Source organism: Gouania willdenowi, chromosome 5 (assembly GCF_900634775.1).
Source record: "Gouania willdenowi chromosome 5, fGouWil2.1, whole genome shotgun sequence".
In the NCBI taxonomy this organism is placed as follows: Eukaryota; Metazoa; Chordata; class Actinopteri; order Blenniiformes; family Gobiesocidae; genus Gouania; species Gouania willdenowi.
In genome coordinates, this window is record NC_041048.1 from 42,334,557 (window position 1) to 42,353,087 (window position 18,531).

Here is an 18,531-nt window from a genome sequence, read left to right on the forward strand (position 1 = left end):
TTCTCAGACTTTGACAACAAGGACGCCATCATTAAACAACTAAAAGGGTTACAGCTCTCTGATTCAACAATAATGAGGCGAATGGAAGACATCGGAAAGGACATACGTGGCCAGTTGTTGGCTGATCTGCGTGCTGCACCTTGTTTTAGCATCGCAGTGGACGAAAGCACAGACGTGACTGACGTTGCTCAGCTGTGCACTTGGGTGAGGTTCCCGAAAGAAAACTCTTTTCAAGAGGAAATGTTGTGTTTACTACCACTCTGTGGCCAAACAAGAGGTGAGGATATTCTTAATGCGCTTGTAGTATTTTTTGAGGAAAATCATCTCAGCTGGTCCAAACTTGCAAGTGTGTGTACTGATGGTGCTCCAAGCATGCGAGGCAAAGAGAAGGGTCTTGTTGGCCTCATGAAGAAAAGAGATGAAATCGGCAATTTCATCAGCTTCCACTGCATCATCCATCAGGAGGCACTGGTGTCAAAGCTCAGAAACAGTGAATTCCTAAATGTGATGCAAAGGGTTGTGCATGTGGTCAATTACATTGTTTCAAGAGCACTACACCACAGACAGTTCAGAGAGTTAATCCAGGACTATGACACAGAGTACAGTGATTTAGTGTTGCACAGTGAAGTAAGATGGTTGTCCCGTGGAAGGGTGCTGGAGCGGTTCCTGAGCCTCCTTCCTGAAATCAACAGTTTTTTGGACACCAAGGGGAAACACCAGCCAGAGCTGAAAGACCCAAACTGGATCATACAGCTGGCCCTCCTTACTGACATTACCTGTCACCTGAACACTCTCAACTTGCAGCTCCAAGGGAGAGACAAACTTCCAAGTGACATGCTGAGGGCAGTCAGAGCATTCGAAAACAAAATAACTTCTCTGTGGATACCTGACAGAGAACTCATCCACTTCCCTAAACTCAAAGCAACAACCACAAGGGACCCATCTCTGCAGCAGCACTTCAGCTACAGCAGATTTGTTGAAGTTTTGGAGGAGCTGAAGGGTGAGTTTGAATCCAGATTCAGTGATGTGACTGAACATAAGGAGATTTTCAATTTTATTGAAAACCCCTTCCATGTGGATGTGTCCTCCCTCACGCCAACCATCACACAGCTCTGCCCTGATAATCGTGCTGCTCTGGAGAGTGAAATAATTGAGCTGCAAACAAATAACATTCTCCAAGTTGAACTCAGAGCAGGTGTTGGCCACTTCTGGAGTTTGGTTTCTGAAGCAGACTTCCCCACTTTGAAACCACTTGCACAGAAAGTGATGTCTTTCTTCATGAGCACATACACCTGTGAGTCAACATTTTCGACCATGAACATTATCAAGAGGAAACAGAGAAACCGACTGACCCATGCTCATCTTGAATGCCTCACTGTGATTGCAACAACAAACTACAAATATAACATGAATAAAGTCAAGGGCATGCATGCCAGCTTCCGCTCATCCCAGTATTAAAATAAATCTGGTCTTAAATGAAAATGTATTGGCCGTGTTATTTCTTTTTTGTGGGATGTCCAATTTACATTTGCAAAGGTGACTTAGTATGTTGTCGTAAAAGTGGCTCGCCTTTTGATTTTGCACTGCCAATGTGGCTCTTGTGAAAAAAATAGTGAGGATCACTGCTGTAGATCATACAATTTTGTTGCACAGATTGTAAACATGGGTTGGACTAAATGTTAAAGTAATGGTTTAAGTTCTACTTAGAGGATCAAAGTTATTTTGTAAACATTGTAAACTTTGAATCTGACAGATTACCAATGTCCTGTGGGGTTCCTCAGGGCTCTGTTCTTGGACCTCTTCTGTTTAGCCTTTATATGCTTCCTTTAGGACACATTTTACACAACTGTAAGGTTGATTATCAGAGCTACGCAGATGACACACAACTATATCTATCACTGAACCCAGATGACTATGGCCCCATTGAGGTGTTGTGTGACTGTTTAGAAAAAGTAAACTGCTGGATGAGTGAAAACTTCATTCAACTAAACCATGACAAGATGGAGGTGATTGTCTTTGGTAACAATGAAAAGAGGACTGCTGTCAGCAAGTATCTGAGTCTGGATCTTTAGAAGATAAAGACCAAGTCAAAAACCTTGGTGTTCTGATTGACTCAGATCTGACATTCAGCATCAGATCAAATCTATCACAAAAACATCTTCTACCACCTAAAGAACATCTCCAGAGTGAAAGGTTTAATGACTCAGAAAGATCAGGAGAAACTGGTCCATGCTTTTATCTCCAGCAGACTGGACTATTGTAATGGTCTTCATCAAACATCTACAGCTGGTTCAGAACGCTGCAGCTCAGGTCTGAACCAGAACATCAGAAAAACTATGCATCAGAAAAACATTGCCTGTGGGGAATATTAAAAAAAAGTTTTGTTTAAAATTGTTTAAAAAGCTTTAGTATTTTAAGTCCATCCATCCATCTTCTCCCGCTTAGCCGTTTCCGGGTCGCGGGGGCAGCATCCTCAGTAGGGAGGCCCAGACTTCCCTCTCCCCGGCCACTTCCTCCAGCTCTTCCGGTGGGACCCCGAGACGTTCCCAGGCCAGCCGAGAGACATAGTCTCTCCAGCGTGTCCTGGGTCTTCCCCGGGGCCTCCTTCCGGAGGGACGTGCCCTGAACGCCTCACTAGGGAGGCGTTCAGGGGGCATCCTAATTAGGTGCCCGAGCCACCTCATCTGGCTCTTCTCGATGCGGAGGAGCAGCGACTCTACTTTGAGCCCCTCCCGAATGACAGAGCTTCTCACCCTATCTCTAAGGGAGAGCCCAGCCACCCTACGGAGGAAACTCATTTCGGCCGCTTGTACCCGTGATCTTGTTCTTTCGGTCATGACCCAAAGTTCATGACCATAGGTGAGGGTTGGAACGTAGACCGACCTGTAAATAGAGAGCTTCGCTTTTTGGCTCAGCTCCCTTTTCACAATGACGGACTGGTGCAGACTCCGCATCACTGCAGACGCCGCACCAATCCGCCTGTCGATCTCTCGCTCCATCCTTCCCTCACTCGTGAACAAGACCCCGAGGTACTTGAACTCCTCCACCTGGGGCAGAACCTCATCTCCAACCCGGAGAAGGCACTCCAACTTTTTCCGGTCGAGAACCATGGACTCGGATTTGGAGGTGCTGATTCTCATTCCGGCCGCTTCACACTCGGCTGCGAACCGATCCAGTGAGAGTTGAAGGTCACGGTATGTTGGAGCCAACAGGACCACATCATCTGCAAAAAGCAGTGATGCAATACTGAGGCCCCCGAACCGGACCCCCTCAACGCCCTGACTGCGCCTAGAAATTCTATCCATAAAAGTTATGAACAGAATTGGTGACAAAGGGCAGCCCTGGCGGAATCCAACCCTCACCGGAAACGATTTCGACTTACTGCCGGCAATGCGGACCAGACTCTGACTCCGGTCATACAGGGAACGAACAGCTCCTATCAGGAGGTTCGATACCCCATACTCCCGGAGGACCCCCCACAGGAATCCCCGAGGGACACGGTCAAATGCCTTTTCCAGGTCCACAAAACACATGTGGACTGGTTGGGCGAATTCCCATGACCCCTCAAGGACCCTGCTGAGGGTGTAGAGCTGGTCCACAGTTCCACGGCCAGGACGAAAACCACATTGCTCCTCCTGAATCCGAGGTTCAACTATCCGGCGGACCCTCCTCTCCAGTACCCCTGAATAGACCTTACCGGGGAGGCTGAGAAGTGTGTTCCCTCTATAATTGGAACACACCCTCTGGTCCCCCTTCTTAAAAAGGGGGACCACCACCCCGGTCTGCCAATCCAGAGGCACTGCCCCCGATGTCCACGCGATGTTGCAGAGTCGTGTCAGCCATGACAGCCCCACAACATCCAGGGCCTTGAGGAACTCCGGGCGGATCTCATCCACCCCCGGAGCCCTGCCACCGAGGAGCTTTTTAACCACCTCGGCAACCTCAGCCCCAGAGATAGGAGAGCCCACTCTAGGGTCCCTGGGCCCTGCTTCCTGATTGGAAGGCGTGTCGGTGGGATTGAGGAGATCTTCGAAGTATTCCCCCCACCGATCCACAACGTCTCGAGTCGAAGTTAGCAGGGCACCATCCACACCATACATAGTGTTGACTGTGCACTGCTTCCCCCTCCTGAGACGCCGGATAGTGGTCCAGAATCTCTTCGAAGCCGTCCGGAAGTCGTTCTCCATGGCCTCACCAAACTCCTCCCATGTCCGGGCTTTTGCCTCGGCGACCGCCGTGGCTGCACTTCGCTTGGCCCGTCGGTACCTGTCTGCTGCCTCCGGAGTCCCACAGGCCAAAAAGGCCCGGTAGGACTCCTTCTTCAGCTTGACGGCATCCCTCACCCCCGGTGTCCACCAACGGGTTTGGGTATTGCCGCCACGACAGGCACCGACTACCTTGCGACCACAGCACCGATCAGCCGCCTCAGCAACAGCGGCACGGAACATGGCCCACTCGGACTCAATGTCCCCCGCCTCCTCCGAGACATGGTTGAAGTTTTCCCGGAGGTGGGAGTTGAAGCTCCTTCTGACGGGAGACTCTGCCAGGCGTTCCCAGCAGACCCTCACTATACGTTTGGGTCTGCCAGGTCTAACCGGCATCCTCCCCCGCCATCGGAGCCAACTCACCACCAGGTGGTGATCAGTTGACAGCTCCGCCCCTCTCTTTACCCGAGTGTCCAAGACATGCGGCCGCAAGTCCGATGACACGACTACGAAGTCGATCATCGAACTGCAACCTAGGGTGTCCTGGTGCCAAGTGCACATATGGACACCCTTATGCTTGAACATGGTGTTTGTTATGGACAATCTGTGACGAGCACAGAAGTCCAACAACAAAACACCGCTCGGGTTCCGATCAGGGGGGCCGTTCCTCCCAATCACGCCCCTCCAGGTCTCACTGTCGCTGCCAACGTGAGCGTTGAAGTCCCCCAGCAGAACGAGGGAATCCCCAGAAGGAGCACTCTCCAGTACTCCCTCTAAGGAATCCAAGAAGGGTGGATACTCCGAGCTGCTGTTTGGCCCATAGGCACAAAAAACAGTCAAGATCCGTCCCCCCACCCGAAGGCGGAGGGAGGCTACCCTCTCGTCTACCGGGGTAAACTTCAACGTACAGGCACTAAGTCGGGGGGCAAGAAGTATAGCCACCCCGGCCCGGCGCCTCTCACCATTGGCGACTCCAGAGTAGAAGAGAGTCCAACCCCTGTCGAGAAGGCTGGTTCCAGAGCCCTTGTTATGTGTCGAGGTGAGACCGACTATATCTAGTCCGAACTTCTCCACCTCGCACACAAGCTCAGGCTCCTTCCCCGTCAGAGAGGTGACATTCCACGTCCCTAACGCTAGCTTCTGTAGCCGGCGATCAGATCGCCAAGGCCCCCACCCTGGACGACTGCCCGATCCACATTGCACCGGCCTCATATGATCCCTCCTGCGGGTGGTGGGCCTACGGGAGGGCGGGCCCACGTCGTCCTTTCAGGCTCTGCCCGGCCGGGGCCCGTGGGCAATGCCCCGGCCACCAGGCGCTCGCACTCGAGCCCCAACCCCGGGCCTGGCTCCAAGGTGGGGCCCCGGTAGCGCCAATCCGGGCGACGTGAACTGCCTTTGTTTTTTATTATACAAATATGGCTATTAAGTCATTGGTCCTAATTTCATAATGTTACATTTAGCCCACATAGTATGTTACAATTGCTAATGTTAATGTAGAAAACTAAATAGGCAAATAATGTTTTTTTTTTTTTTTTTTAAACTACCAACTTTAAAACCTAAACTCCAGAGCGACATTTATGGATTTCTGTGCACAACATCCTCTGCACTGCAGCCTCTGGATTCTACACGTGCTGCTGTGGGTGCACGACCAGCTTTTTTTTCTCTCTCACACACACACACACACACACACACACATATTTTACTCTGCATTTTCTTATTCAGTGGCTGTTAATATTGACTATTGTTTTATTTGAATTATTTTCTTATACTAGATATATGAACTGGAGTGTTTTTTACATCTCCGCTGCAGGTGATCTCTGCGTGTGTTTGCACCTGCTTGTCAGTCGTACTAAAACAATCACCACAAACAGTTCCAGATTTGATGAATTGTGTATTACAGTAAAGATAAAATGCAGTATATTTTAGTAAAATTAAATTTTCACAGTTTACTGTAGACAGGCATAATACAGTGACTCAGCACTTTAGAATATCTAAAATCTCAATGTTCACTGCAATCAAAATGAAACTTGTTCTGTGGGCGACAGAGAAGCGCTTAAACCTATATGCTAAATAATTAATAAACAATTTACAAAGGTTTATAAGGTTATAAATCACACACATTTATTTAAACAGGCAGTGTCAACATGAATACAGCTACTGTAAAATACAGTAATATTAAAAAAGAAGCAATAAATTGTTAGATACCTCAGATAAACAAGCCAAAGAGATTCTGAGTAGTAAAATAAAATAAATAGTGTCTGCTGGACATAATGGTAATAAACTAAAATTCATAGACAGCATGTCAGAGATCTACAATAGTATGGTGAAGTGTGTGTGTATAGTTCTATGACGTAGCTTGTGCTTTACCATTGAAGAGTCCTGTGAGGCACATGTTTACCTCTGTGAAGTATAAGTGCGTAATTATATTAGTCTGAGTATGTGTAGATAGTTGTGATTCAGGAATCTTCTCAGTCAGGGAGAGATGATCTTCACCATGCTCGTCATAGTTCTTCTCCATGGTTTTATTCCAGTGTTGTCATTCTAAAACAACAACAAACACAATAATAAAACATAACTCAAAATGTGATTTAGAAACATTCCATGCTTCTAAATCTGATCAAATCAAAATATTTTATAAGTTAATGTCAGCTTTTCAGAACAATATGAAAATTTGAGAGCAAGAGACAAGATGGAGCTCACTGACCTATGAAGTCTGATTCTAAGTCCATGAGGTTCTTCACTAGTGGAGACGTGTGTTCCCTTCTTCTGGACCATCATATCCATCTTCTTCAGATGGCCTTTGATCCTCTCTGCAGGTTGACACCAATGAGACGCACACAATCAGAATAGTTTATGATCAATATATTTATATATATATATATATATATATATATATATATATATATATATATATATATACATACTGTATATATATAAGTTATTTTACATAAGGTGATGTAACTCATTCACATGTACCGATATCAGGAGATATTTGTGTAATTTTGCAGCTTGATTTTCCGATCACATCTTTCTATATCGGAACTATTTTATGTGCTGAGCATTGCACTACAGCCTAATCACAGACATCTTAATTAAAGCTTATAGACAGTGTTATCTGAGTAAATATTAAGACGCTGTAGAAATACTCAATATATGTTGTATTCTCGTTTAAATGGTTCAAGTTTTTTTGTGATGACAAGTAAATGAATGATTCTTACCTCTGAATGAATTCCAGAGTACAAGCTGCAAAACACAAACACAGCAGACATTCCTGTCATAAAGGATGGTGTGATGCCCTCAGACATTACATGACCATCCAGTATAGTGACTAGCCCTGTTTCACCTGAAACATCAAGTAATAGCAACATTATTTACTTTATGAGGTTTCAGAACAATGACCAGTCTGATATATGAAAATGAAATGCAGTATCAGACTAGGGCCTACAGGGGGAGTGAGGGTTGCCTTAATGTTAGCTACACAGGTAGACACCTGTAAAGAACAAAGACATTCATATTATGACACAATTCCCACAGTCTAATCATTAGAAATATCATTACCTCATGTAAAAGTTGTTAATGAACAAGGATTAACGTTAGCTTAATTGGCTTAGCTCAATGTTTAACACATTTCCTTCAAACTAAAAATTTAAATCACAGCATCTCTGTTTCATCATTTCACGGTTTCATCATCCACGAACTGCAGTTTGCTGGTAATAACCCTTTAATTCACTCTGCTAATGTACATACAGTAGGTTATAGCTAAAGGACGTGCTCTCCTCTCTCATACAGGCCTCACCTAATCGTGCTAACGTGACTGCTTAGCATTAACTGAGCAACAGTTTTCACTGTTCTTCAAAGGAAGAGCAGTATGTTAAATTAACCATACCAAAATAAAATGCAAATAAGAAATACATAGATAAAAGAACACACTCATTATCAGGGCAACTTTCTGAGCAACAATTTGATTTAAAACATCATTTCAGTTGTATTCTACTGGCAAAGAAACAAAGATAAGTTAGCAAACAAGTTAACAAAGTGGACGAACTCCAGCTGCTGTTGGGTAGAAACAGAGACTTCTCCTCATCTTCTGTTCTGTGCTTCACGGAAACGTGGCTGTGTGGAGCGGTACCGGACTCTGCGCTGCAGTTGGCCGGCTTCCAACTTCACAGAGCGGACCGAGACGCGGAGCTCACCGGGAAGAGGAAAGGTGGAGGAATCTGCTTTTATGTGAACAGTAACTGGTGTAACGATGTGACAGTGATCCTTCAGCACTGCTCTCCTCACCTGGAATCCTTTATTATCAACAACAAACCCTTCTATTCTCCTCGTGAGTTCGCTTCATTCATCCTGGTTGGTGTGTACATCCCACCGTCAGCTGATGTGTGTGAGGCACAGCGCACACTCGCCGACCAGATCCTGTGCGTGGAGCGGACCTACCCAGACTCTTTTATCATTGTGCTTAATGACTTTAATAAAGGGGACCTCTCACACCAGCTCCCCAAATATAGACAATTAATTAAATGTCCGACCAGAGAGGAGAAGACACTGGATCACTGTTACACCACACTAAGCAGTGCTTATCACGCCGTTTCCCACGCTGCACTGGGCCTATCGGACCATGTGATGGTCCACCTGATTCCTTCATACAGACAGAGGCTGAAGCTCTGTAAACCTGTGGTGAAGGAATCTAAACAGTGGACAGTGGACCAGTGGAGAAACTCCAGGAGTGTTTGGACTGGACTGACTGGGATGTTTTCAGGTCTGCGAACAGTTCTCTGGATGAGTTTACAGACGCTGTGACGTCCGACATCAGCTTCTGTGAGGACAGCTGCATTCCATCAAAGACCAGGGTGAGTTATAACAATGACAAACCCTGGTTCACAGCTAAGCTCAGAGGGCTGAGGGCAGACAAAGAGGACGCTTTCAGGGGTGGAGACAGAGCCAGGTACAGAGAGTCAAAGTACACGTTTGGAAAGGAGGTGAGAAAAGCCAAACGTTTGTACTCAGAGAAGCTACAACATCAGTTCTCTGCGAATGACTCGGCTTCTGTCTGGAGAGGCTCAGGCAAATTACAAACTACAAGCCCAGAGCCCCTGCTGCTGCTAATGACCTCTGCCTGGCCGACAGTCTGAATAACTTCTATTGTAGATTTGACAGACAATGGGTCAGACCTGACTCCAACCCCCCTCACACCTCTGACCAGCCTCACTCCAACACCTTCACCCCCCACATCATAGCTACAGTCTCACCACAGCTGCTTACAGAGGTTCTCTCCCCTATCTCCCCCCCCTCCTCCCCCCCTCCCACAGAGACACCTTTCTCCATCAAAGAGAGAGATGTAAATAAACTTTTCAGGAGACAAAACCCCCGTAAGGCTTGTGGACCGGACTCTGTCTCTCCTTCCACCTTAAAGCACTGTGCTGATCAGCTGTCTCCAGTGTTCACAGACATTTTTAACACCTCACTGGAGACATGCACCGTACCAGCCTGTTTTAAGGCCTCCACCATCATTCCTGTCCCTAAAAAGCTGAGGATCACAGGACTTAATGACTACAGACCCATCGCTCTGACATCTGTGGTCATGAAGTCCTTTGAACGCCTCATGTTCTCCCACATCAAGGACATCACCGACCCCCACCTGGACCCCCTGCAGTTTGCTTATAGATCCAACAGGTCTGTAGACGATGCTGTAAACCGGGCTCTCCACTTCATCCTCCAGCACCTGGACTCCCCAGGCTCCTACGCCAGGATCCTGTTTGTGGACTTCAGCTCTGCTTTCAACACTATAATCCCAGCTCTCCTTCAGGACAAGCTTTCCCAGCTGAACGTGCCAGACTCCACCTGCAAGTGGATCACAGACTTCCTGTCTGACAGGAAGCAGCACGTGAAGCTGGGAAAAACCATCTCTGCTCCAGGACCATCAGCACTGGATCTCCTCAGGGCTGTGTTATTTCTCCTCTGCTCTTCTCCCAGTACACCAACAGCTGCACCTCCTCTCACCAGTCGGTCAAACTCCTGAAGTTTGCAGACGACACGACCGTCATCGTCTCATCTCTGATGGAGACGAGTCTGACTACAGGTGGGAGACAGACCGGCTGGTGTCCTGGTGCAGCCAGAACAACCTGGAGCTCAACGCTTTAAAGACAGTGGAGATGATAGCAGACTTCAGGAAGAACCCAGCCCCCCTCACCCCCCTCACCCTGGGAGACCCTACAGTGAGCTCTGTGGAGTACTTCTGCTTCCTGGGGACCATCATCACTCAGGACCTCAAGTGGGAGCTGAGCATCAGCTCCCTTATCAAAAAAGCTCAGCAGAGGATGTACTTCCTGCGGCAGCTGAAGAAGTTCAGTCTGCCAACAAAGATGATGGTGAACTTCTACAGCTCCATCATCCAGTCCATCCTCTGCTCCTCCATCACCATCTGGTACGCTGCAGCTACGGCCAAGGACAAGGCCAGACTGCAGTGTATCATCCACTCTGCAGAGAAGGTCATCGGCTGCAATCTGCCCTCCCTCCAGGACCTGTACGCCTCCAGGATTTTGAGGCGTGCAGGAAAGATTGTGGCCGACCCCTCCCACCCCGGTCATAAACTGTTTCAATCTCTCCCTTCTGGAAGGAGGTTTCGGTCCAACAGGACCAGAACCTCCAGACACAGAAACAGCTTCTTTCCCTCTGCCACCATCCACATGAACACACCCCAAGTCACCCACTGAACCCCCCCCCCCCCACCCGATCACCACCTCCATATATATATATATATATATATATATATATATATATATATATATATTTATATTTATCCTATTTATCCTTTATTCTCTACTTATCCTTTATTTATCCCTCATCCTTTATATTTATCATTATTATTATTATTATTGTTGTTGCTGGGTTGTTCTTTGTTTTTATTTTTATTTTTTGTTGTTGTTTGTTTTGTGCACCAACTACCAAGACAAATACCCCTTGTACTGTCCTTAAAACTGTACATGGCCATTAAAAACATTTCTGATTCTGATATCTAAAATCAGACGAGCAATTTCAGTTTGCTTTTGTTTTGAGCACTTTTTTTAAAAGGCTGCAAATGATATACTCATGCCTCTCAGATACGCTTTCATGGCCTCCCAGATAGTTTTATTGGACATTTCCGGTGTTTTATTGATGCTCAGAAATGTTTTGATGTGGTTGGATATGTGTGCCAAAAAACTCTCATCCATGAGCAGCAACGGATTCAACCTCCAGTGCTTTCTTGCTATATCAACGTTTTGGAAGGCCAGCGTAAGAACGATGGGTGCATGATCTGAACTAATAATGCTCTCATAGCTACAGGATTTGATATTCGACATTAAAGAATTATCTACGCAAAAATCTAAATAATCCGGGTATAAGTTGTGACGGTTTGGCAGTTGGTGAATGGTTATTGTTGCTATGATTGTTAGGTTCGGTTTTTGTGGGTGCCAGCCAGGTTTCCCTCCTGACGTATAGGATGTTTGTATAAGTATGAATTTTATTTTGTCTGTACAGTCGGTGAGTTTCCTTTAAAATGGCAAACCTCACCAGGACATATGCTCCTAGACATACACCCTGTTTACATATGACATATAGACTGAAAAAAAAAAAAACACTCAGGAAATGTAATTCTTTGCAAGTATATTGAAAAAAATGAACACAGAAAATATATACACAGATGTGTGAGTGAGTCCTTTGCTCTCCAAAACACACAATAAAGCGCCAACTCAAATAATATCCACAAAGGTCCAGAGGAGTCAGAAGTTCTCACTCCCCCCAATTTCCTTGCTCCACAGAGTATTGAAAAAAAAAAGTCAATGACAGACGGAATGCGGAAGTGTTGAGTTGACTGCACAGAGAAGCGGACAGTCCAGTGTCTGGTCAGACCTGTACGTGCGGTGTGCGTACTGACGTCACCAACGTGTTGCAGCTACCAGGAAGCGGTAGTGTCTGGGTCTGCGGGCTGAATGTTCAAACTCTAAAAACTATTTGCGGCAATGACAAGCGCCACGGGTGGATGGAATTCCTCCAGTAAGGACGCAACTGGTGAGGGCTTTGAACGATCCTGTACGGAGTTTCCACGGACACGCTCTGCTCCGACCCAGAAACCGATGCTGCTGCCTCCACGGCTCTCTGAGGTATGCCATTTAACTACCTCAGGCAGGAGGCTTGCCCGGCGTTGGGACCGGGGATAGCGAATAGGCCAAGAGACAGAGATGGGAGTTAGTGTGAGGTCAGAGTGAGAGGCTGAACAGTGGAGTGAACCGGTGGTGTGGGAAAAGCGAGTGGACAAGTGACTGATGCTGCACAGGCATTTTGCAGGTTGTCACAAAGTGTGGTGAACATGAGAAAAGAAAGAGTATCCTCTTCCAGTGGGGTACAAAAACTACCAAGGGTCAGAAAGATTAAAGTCAGAGAGAAAAGATTTTATAGAAAACTGCTAGCTCCAATCAGCAGCATACCTGCTATCATAATTCCAATTATGTAGACGTCTTCCACATCCTTAACTAAAAAGATGTAAAAGGCTCACCTCTTCCCATTCTCTTGTTGAAAACATTTGGTCGATTGCATTGAGCATGTCCGCCTCACAGCAAGAAGTTTTTGGGTTCAAGCCCTGGGGTGGAAGCCTGGGTCCTTTCTGTGTGGTGTTTGCATGTTTTCCCAGTTCCTCCGGTTACTCCGGCTTCCTCCCACAATACAAAAACATGACTGTAAGGTTGATTGGGGTCTCTAAAATTGCCAATAGGAGTGAATGAGAGTGAGAGTTTCCTGCAACTTATCAGATCAACATATTGTTTAATGCCTGTGCGCTGTTATTTTATGTTGAACAGCCCACAATGCATTGCAAACTACAGTACAAAACCGTATTACATTAATACAGTATATTGTTGTTGGATATTGGCCATAAATAACAGCAATTTCTTACAGTGTACAAGACAAAACAGCAGCAGCAGATAAAGGGAGGGGAGAGCCAGAGAAAAAGCATATCCTCCTTTGTTCTGTTGGAAAGTTTGATTGTGGGCGGAGCCTCTTGTGTGACATCATCACATTGCTTCTATATGTGCACTTTGTATGACATAAAACACACAGTTGGTTGTGTTTACAGCTCAATGTTGTCAGAGAGAATTTACACAAAGACTGAAGTCAACGTTAAAATGTGGGAAGAAAAGCTTCAGAAAAACAACTTCCAGGTTCATTGTCATGACGACCAGAGTTCAGTTCAATCCAGGAGTCCGAAACATGAGCCTGAGGAGAAAAAAAGCAGTAAAACCTCAAATTTTGGAAGAATGTGCAGACGTGTGGGGGACTTCTTTAAAAATAAATTAAATAAGTTACCAAGGCGTCGGGGATTTGGAGAATCTGAGCCTTGGAGTGAAGAACAGCTCCAGGAGTGTCAAGAGGATTTACAGAGATATGAAAGGAAGTTGAACATCATTAAGAGAGAGCAGACGGAAAATCAGGAGAAGCTAACGGCTAAATGGAATCAGCTAAAGCAGGAGAAACTCAGACTGGAGAAGGAGGAACTCAGACTGCAGAAGGAGGAACTCAGACTGCAGAAGGAGGAACTCAGACTGGAGAAGGAGGAACTCAGACTGCAGCAGAAGGAGCTCCAACTGCAAGAACATGAGACGAGTCAGAAAGCTGAGGACCATCGTCTGCAGGAAATGCAGAAGAAACGAGAGGAAACGGAGCTTGCTGCTAACAGTGTGATCATGATTCTTTTAGCTGTTGGGTTGTTTTATCTGTTTAATTGGATCTTCTCCCTTTGGTCTTAGTAGCACTTTGAGACTGTTGTTATATATCATTATTATATACGATTATAATCAGCTGCATCAGAAAAATCTGGAGTTCTTAAACAGGACACGTAAATAATAAAAGTAGAGTTTTAAAGGGGGAGTGGCTTTAGTAATCATTACATCCTGGATAGTTCCATTGTGGGCGGAGTCTCCTGGTCCTGGGTGACATCACATAGTTTTTTTGTGTTCATGTTGTTTGACCAAAAACACAGTTGGTTGTGTTTAGAGCTCAGTGCAGTCAGAGAGAATCTACACATTGACTGATACCAACATTAAAATGTGGGAAAAACGAAGCAGACTATTGAACGACTTACTTAAAAACAGCCTAAATACGTTATTGAGGCATCAGGGAGTTGGAGAATCTGAGCCTTAGAGTGAAGAACAGCTCCAGGAGTGTCAGGGGGATTTACAGAGATACGAAAGGGAGTTGAACATCATTGAGAAAGCTGAAGGAAAATGAGGAGAAGCTAACGGCTAAATGGAATCAGGAGGAACTCAGACTGTGGCAGAAGGGTGCGATCAGACTGCAGACTACACACCCCCACCCAGCGTCCTACTACAAGCGGTGAACGGTTTATCCTGCATTACTTCACCCCTGTTCCACCTGCAGCAGAAAGACAGACTTTGCCCAGACCCCAGACTGTGAGCAGGCTTTCAACTGTCTTTAGAAGGCCCTGACAGAGTCACCCATGCTCACCCCACCGGACCCTAGCCTGCCGTTTGTTCTGTACACGGATGCCAGCGACGTTGGAACTGGAGCGGTGTTGAGCCAGGTGGAGTCGGAGGGGGAGAAGGTGGTTGCGTACTTCAGCAGAACCTTCAAGAAGGCCGAAAGACACTACTGTGTGATGAGCAGAGAGCTCCCAGCTACAGTGAGGGCGATAAAACACTTCAAATATTATCTGTGTGCCTGCCCGTCACTGTCTGAACTGACCACGCTGCACTCCAGTGGTTAATGTCTTTTAAGGAGTCGAGGGGCAGATTGCGCGCTGGCTGGAGGAACTAACACAGTTTGCTTTCAAAGTCGAATACTGAGCAGGAGCTCGCAGGTGGTGGTCCCCTAACCCTAAAAGAGTATGTGTTAAACTCCTGCCATGGAGCGGCTGGAGCGGGACACTTTGGAGTTTCCAAAACCGTTCGTCGGCTTCGTCAAGGTTTCTACTGGGGTCAGCTCAGGAGAGATGTTGAGGACTTTTGCCGCCGCTGCGACCTCTGCACGGCGCACAAACTAGATCAACGAGATCAATTCCGCACCCGCTCCAGCAACTGTCAGTAGGGGCCATGGAGTCCATTCCCACTCACAGACATGGGGAACCGCTATGTCTTGGTTGCTATGGACTACTTGACAAAATGGCCAGAGGTGTATGCTATACCGGACCAGAAAACAGAGATTGTGGTGGACATGCTGGTTAGAGGGCATGTTCTCCAAATTTGGGGCTGTGGAGACTATCCATAGTGACCAGGGAAAGAACTTTGAGTTTGCAGTTTTCTCTGTGAACTCCATGGAATGCAAAAAACTCCTCCTTTACACACTCAGAGTGACGGACTTGTTGAGCGGTTTAACAGAACCCTGGCTAAACAACTTGCCATCCTCACTGCAGAACACCAGCGGGACTGGGACATGCACCTCCCCCTTGTCTTGCTGGCCTACAGGTCTGCTGTACAGGAGTTAAAGCATGAACGCCCGCCCTGCTTATGTTGGGATGTGAATTCCGGACCCCTGCAGAAATGACATTTGGGAAAGTTCCAGATGCACCGATGGTTCCACCGTGACCAGAATATGCCAGGAATGATCTCGCACTGTGCAATAAAATAGTTACGAGTAGAAATCTGTCCAATAGTGCTGTGGCTAAATTTAAAGAGGCCATTCCTGCTGCCTTAAACTCAGTGCACCATCCAATAAATAACCATGATATTAATTATAACCCCTCTCAACTGGATCTGCTTGTCGATAGCTCTGCTAGTCTACTAAAATCCACCTTGGACTCAATTTATTTATTTATTTATTTATTCAGTTTATTTCTGACATGGTTACATTCACTTCTTTTTTTTTTACATCTTTTTTTTTTTTTTTTTGTACATGCCGAAAAAAGAAGACGAATGAAGCAGTTTGCTTATCTGGGTCCCGTCCCCTGTTTTACCATCGCAAATTTACATGGGTTTATATGTCTCTCTGGTCAAACATTCTTGAGTCCTTTTTTGTGTATTCTCATCTGTAGTCAGTGTTGTCTTTTTTTATTTTTTATTTTTTTTCCTCCTCCTCTCTATCGTTGTTCGTGTTGGCCTTGTTCCCTGCCAGACGTTGTTAGCATTCCTCCAGTTCAAGAATAGTTCCTCTTTCGAAGGTGTTTGGAAGGTTTTTCATCCATAATGTCAATTGCCCCATTGAGGGAAAAAACTATTCAACGTCAGAGGAAAGCTCCGTGGTTTAGCTCTGAAACTCACACACTCAAACAAACAACCCGTAAATTAGAGAGAATGTGGCGCTCCAATAAAACAGAGGAGTCACGAATACTCTGGCAAGAAAGCCATAGTAAATACATGACAGCCTTACGACATAGTCGATCTACATACTACTCCTCACTAATTGAAGAAAATAAAAATAATCCGAGGTACCTTTTCAGCACTGTAGCCAGGCTAACACAAAGTCAGAGCTCTATTGAGCCCATGATTCCTCTAGCCCTCAGCTGTGAGGACTTTATGACATTTTTTAACCATAAAATTCATAAGATTAGAGATAAAATTAGCCACTCCCTGCCTTCACCTGGGCCTGCTGTACCATTAAATGTAAATAGGCCTAACCTAAACTGTTTCACACATATAGGACTTCAGGAACTTAACTCTATTATTTCATCCTCCAAACCATCGACCTGCCTTTCAGATCCGATCCCAACTAAGCTGTTTAAAGAAGTTGTTCCCCTGGTCTGCCCATCTTTGTTGGAGACAATAAATATATCCCTATCAATAGGCTACGTGCCACAGTCCTTTAAAGTAGCTGTAATCAAACCCCTTCTCAAAAAACCTACTCTTGATTCCAGCACTTTAGCAAACTACAGGCCTATATCTAATCTTCCTTTTATTTCAAAGATTCTTGAGAAAGTTGTGGCGGCTCAGCTCTGTGACTTCCTTCAAAACAACAGCCTGTTCGAGGACTTCCAGTCAGGTTTTAGAGCTCAACACAGCACAGAGACTGCTTTAGTTAAAGTAACTAATGATCTACTCTGGGCTTCAGATGAAGGACGACTCTCAGTGCTGGTTTTATTAGATCTTAGTGCAGCTTTTGACACTATAGATCTCTATATTCTACTAGAGAGATTAGAGGAATTACTTGGAATCACAGGGACCGCCCTAAACTGGTTTAAGTCCTACCTATCTGATAGGTACCAGTTTGTACACGTGAATAATAGGTCTTCTGTGTACACTAAAGTAAGCTACGGGGTTCCTCAGGGCTCTGTGCTAGGTCCAATCCTCTTCTGTATCTATATGATCCCCCTTGGTAATGTTATGAGAAAATACTCTGTTAACTTTCACTGCTATGCTGATGATACCCAACTGTATGTATCAATGAAGCCAGGTGAGACAAATCAGCTATCTAAACTTGAGGCCTGTCTAATGGACATTAGGGCCTGGATGGACCAAAATTTTCTTCTTCTTAACTCAGACAAGACTGAGGTCATTGTACTGGGCCCACGACACCTTAGAGAAACCTATGCTAGCCTAACTGCCCTAGATGGCATTACTCTGGCACAAAGCACAACTGTTAGAAACCTTGGGGTTCTATTTGATCAGGATTTATCCTTCAACTCTCACATAAAACAAACTTCAAGAACTGCCTTCTTTCATCTCTGTAACATTGCTAAAATCAGATCTATCCTGTCTCAGGGCGACGCCGAAAAACTAGTCCATGCTTTTGTTACCTCTAGACTGGATTATTGTAATTCTCTTTTAGCAGGCTGCCCGAGCAAGTCGCTTAAGACACTTCAGCTGGTTCAAAATGCTGCAGCACGTGTACTGACTAAAACTAGGAGAAGAGATCACATTACTCCTGTATTAGCCTCTCTGCATTGGCTTCCCATAAAATATAGAATAGAATTCAAGATTCTTCTTCTCACTTATAAAGCCCTAAATGGACAGGCACCAGTCTATCTCAAGGAGCTTGTAGTGCCATACAATCCCCCCAGAACACTACGCTCTCAAAATGCTGGACTACTTGTTGTTCCATTTGTCTCTAAAAGTAGTATAGGAGGAAGAGCTTTCAGTTATCAGGCCCCACTTCTCTGGAACCATCTACCAACCACGGTTCGGGGGGCAGACACCCTCTCTACCTTTAAGGTTAGGCTCAAAACATTCCTCTTTGGTAAAGCTTTTAGTTAGGAACCAGCTCATAGCTCATAATTAAGATGCAATAGGCATAGACTGCCGGGGGGGGGTCTGGCATGCTCGGTTGGAGAGAGGTTGGAGAGGGCGTTAAGAGAGAGGTCATTTAGGTTAGAGAGGGACCGGAGAGGGTCCCATTCCTCTTTCAA

The 18,531-nt window shown here is 45.8% G+C and overlaps 1 long non-coding RNA gene across 1 annotated transcript; it reads right to left on the minus strand.

Annotated features, from left to right (window-relative positions):
- Positions 1–6,467: 6,467 nt before the first annotated feature.
- LOC114463506 (uncharacterized) lies at positions 6,468–7,515 on the minus strand. The gene is made up of 3 exons (XR_003674102.1): positions 7,424–7,515; positions 6,910–7,015; positions 6,468–6,746 (listed from the first exon to the last, which is right to left on the minus strand). It is a non-coding gene; the product is annotated as an uncharacterized LOC114463506 (long non-coding RNA).
- Between the last annotated feature and the right edge of the window lie 11,016 nt (positions 7,516–18,531).